Raw genomic sequence first — 3,401 nt, 5'->3', positions numbered from 1 at the left:
TAACCAATCAGAATTGAGTATTTAGATTTGAATTTAAATGCGTGTAAAACGTTCTAATATACATAGAAAGTTCCGAAAAAGTTCAATTAACCTAACTTTAAGTAAATATAACCACTATATGTATCGATTAAGCTGGTTTTCGGCTTAATATTTTTAGGTTTTCTAGACAATTGCCGATTGAATACGAACTGTTTTTTACGTCAATAACATCAGACAAAAAACCAGTAAAAGAGCATCGAAAAACCCTTGCCACCTAAGTGTCACTTGTTGCATTGATCGTAAAAATTAGAGACGCTATACTTATACGTTGCTTACAGTTGAATACGTTTTGATTGACGAATTGAATCTTCGAAAGAGTGTTTTGCACCTTTTATAATCTATATTTCAAATTCTAATTAAAATTGAAGCAAACGATTCCAAAAAAATTATCATCATAGATTAAATGTCCTTATGGATACTCCAGTTCGAATTTAGGCAATTAATGGCAATAAAACATCGTAAATAAAAAGACCCAAAAACAATGATTGAAATTGTCTAGATTCGTTTTTAAAGTGATTTTTCTTCTTATTTGCAAGGACTCTATGTTTAACATATTTAACAGCATATCGACCATTACTTTTTAATTCGGAATGAACTGCATAGCAATTCATTACAAGTTTTGAAAAAGATGAAAAGTTAAAATAATTCTCTTAAATGCAGGAAAAACGCTCTGGTTCTTATCATAACAAAATAAAACACAGGTTCACATCAATACACATCATTTGGCACAAATATACATAAACACAGTCCCAAACAGGTTCTCTTTAGCTGTCACTAGATTAACATTGATACAATTCTTTTCCATAAATTTCACCTCAAAAGCCGCATGATTTTTTACGAAATTCTCGTAGCACTGAAAAGAGTAGCACAGCCATATGCTTGGAACATCTGGCGAATTTGTCAAGATTAAACTTTTTTTTTGGTTATCAAAAATTTCCCGGTGAGCGACTCAGGTACTTTTCATTTGAAAACCGAGTTTTTTTTAAAGATATTGTTGCTGGCTACCTTCTCATATGACATGCAAAATTATTTCCGTCGAACGGATGATTTTTTTGGAACTGCATGACTTACTGTCCAATATATCTCACAATGGAATTGTTTGCGTCACTTTTGCAAACGATCACAAAAGCGTAGGTAAATTTTCTTGCATAACCAGCAAGATGCATGAGATTTGCGCCCTGTCCATTTTTTCCGCCATTGTAGACCTGGCTGCAGGAAAAAAGTTTTGAAATAAAAAAACTCAAAAACAAAAAATCTGAAGATACGCAATTTTTAACAGCATTGTCTCAAAGATCACGGCGTTGAAGTTATTATAATTCCGATAACTTTCCGTTCGCCGCTATGTTTACTATGAATAATAAGAACATTAGCTCTGTACACTCTGAATATTCACATTGCCGTTTACACTGCACAAATCACTGTCCCGATATGTCGCAGTCGGCGCCTGATTCTTGCCAACCAAAGTACATTCGGCGACAGAATCGGGACCCCGATATAGAGCAGTCGGCTCGCGCTCTGGGTGGTCGGGAATTTAGGGTGGCGGTCAAGCAAGCCGATAGGCAAGCAAGCCGAATTTTGAAAACGAGGTCAAGTAAGCCGAAAAATTTTCGGATGCGCGTATTTTAAGTTGCTCCTGGCGGGCCGGTGGGTGCACTTCGCGCGCGTCGCGGCTTCGCCGCGATAACCGGCCCGCTTTTTCCGGATTACATCCCACAGCGGATGAGAGGCATGGCCATGGACAGCGGTCTGCTGAGGCCCGTACCCACTAGATGTCTAAAAATTGACGCATTTTTGTTTCTTTGTTGCATTGGAATACATTATGCACTATAATCCTACGCGCAGTATTGATTGTAACGGCTGACAATGTATTATTTCTGATAGATTACATAACTATTACATAATTTTCGGCTTGCTTTTCTGTCGGCTTGCTTGCCTATCGGCTTACTTTGCATTCGCCGGAATTTAGACTTTGAACTGATTGTAAAATGATTCAGTTTTGCTTGCTATTGATATTATCTTCACCATGCAGCGTTGACTTACATTGTCTCTGAAAATTGGGTTGTCACTCAATTTTTTTTCTGAGACATTGAAAAAATAGAATAAGCTAAAATACTCGTATAATTCAGAATTAGCTCGTATACTTTTTCAACTTGAGAACAGAACAGATCCGATGCATGTTCAAACTTTCGGCGGCAAGAAATTTTGGATCTTTTCAACAATTGCCCCCCCCCCCCCCCTTTGGTACCTAGTAGAGAATCGCCTCCCCTTCTGTGCTATACTTTACCACAATATTAGTTGGCCTACAGTTTAGATAGCCGAATAATAGTTTAAGCGCAATTGCGGACCGCTGTTCACGGCCATGCCTCTCACGCACTGTGGGATGTAATCCAGAAATCGCGGGTCGGTTATCGCGGCGAAGCCGCGACGCGCGCGAAGCGCGCCCACCGACCCGCCAGTCGGAAATTTTTTTCGCTTTGTATTCCAATTCGGCTAATTGCCCTAGCATGGCGCATTTTATTCTATCCAGTTTAACACAGTAGCATACACGGATACTTATTACTCGTCTCTGATTGGTTAATAAATCACTCGCTTAAATTCTATTCAAGAATAGCCCCCCCTTTTGCAAAAGGGGGGGGGCAATTGTTGAAAAGATCCGAAATTTTAATCAAAAAGTTGAACTGCATGTGGAATGTTTAGATTTGTTTACTTACGGATCAAGGGAGCTTCATCTGTTACAAACCGATTTTTCAAAAGAGTGCTATTTTTTTCTTTGCCAAAGATATGTATTACAAATTTCCGAACACAACTCCATATGAAGGTGAATGATATTAAAACTATTGTCGAATTTTTGCTCGATTCGTTAATATGCACAGTATTCGTATCAAAAATGGTTTCAAAATAAAGAAATTGAAGAATGTCCATTGCTGTAGCTGAGTACTTTTTACAATTATAATTAGGTGGCTCTAATAAAAAGAGCAAATTTATTACGCAGATTGTTTTTTTTTATTTTTTAGCAACTGTCCTAGTCATAAAGTCATAAAATGTCTCTGAAGTTCATTGAACGCATTAGCATTTTAAACTATAAATCTAAATGGAATCGGTTAACATAAAAATTTGGTGAGGACTTGTTCAAAATCGTCAATAAAGAGGCTCAAATTAATATGATTTCAGGTATTATAATATTAGAAAACTTTTTAATAACACTAATTCTGAAAAGTTGAATAGCCGATATTGTGTCGTGAGATTTAATTATCAGATCAAAAAAACTCTGCAGAATATCCGCGGACATTTTTGATTGAAAAGGTGACCGTAATTTTATATGCAGTCTTCTGGGAATAAATTTGTTAATCGGTTATAATGGT

Source organism: Convolutriloba macropyga, chromosome 11, assembly GCF_964194025.1.
Source record: "Convolutriloba macropyga chromosome 11, txConMacr16.3, whole genome shotgun sequence".
NCBI classification, from domain to species: Eukaryota; Metazoa; Xenacoelomorpha; order Acoela; family Convolutidae; genus Convolutriloba; species Convolutriloba macropyga.
The sequence above is the reverse complement of the archived record's forward strand: the minus strand, read 5'-3'. Positions refer to the sequence as shown.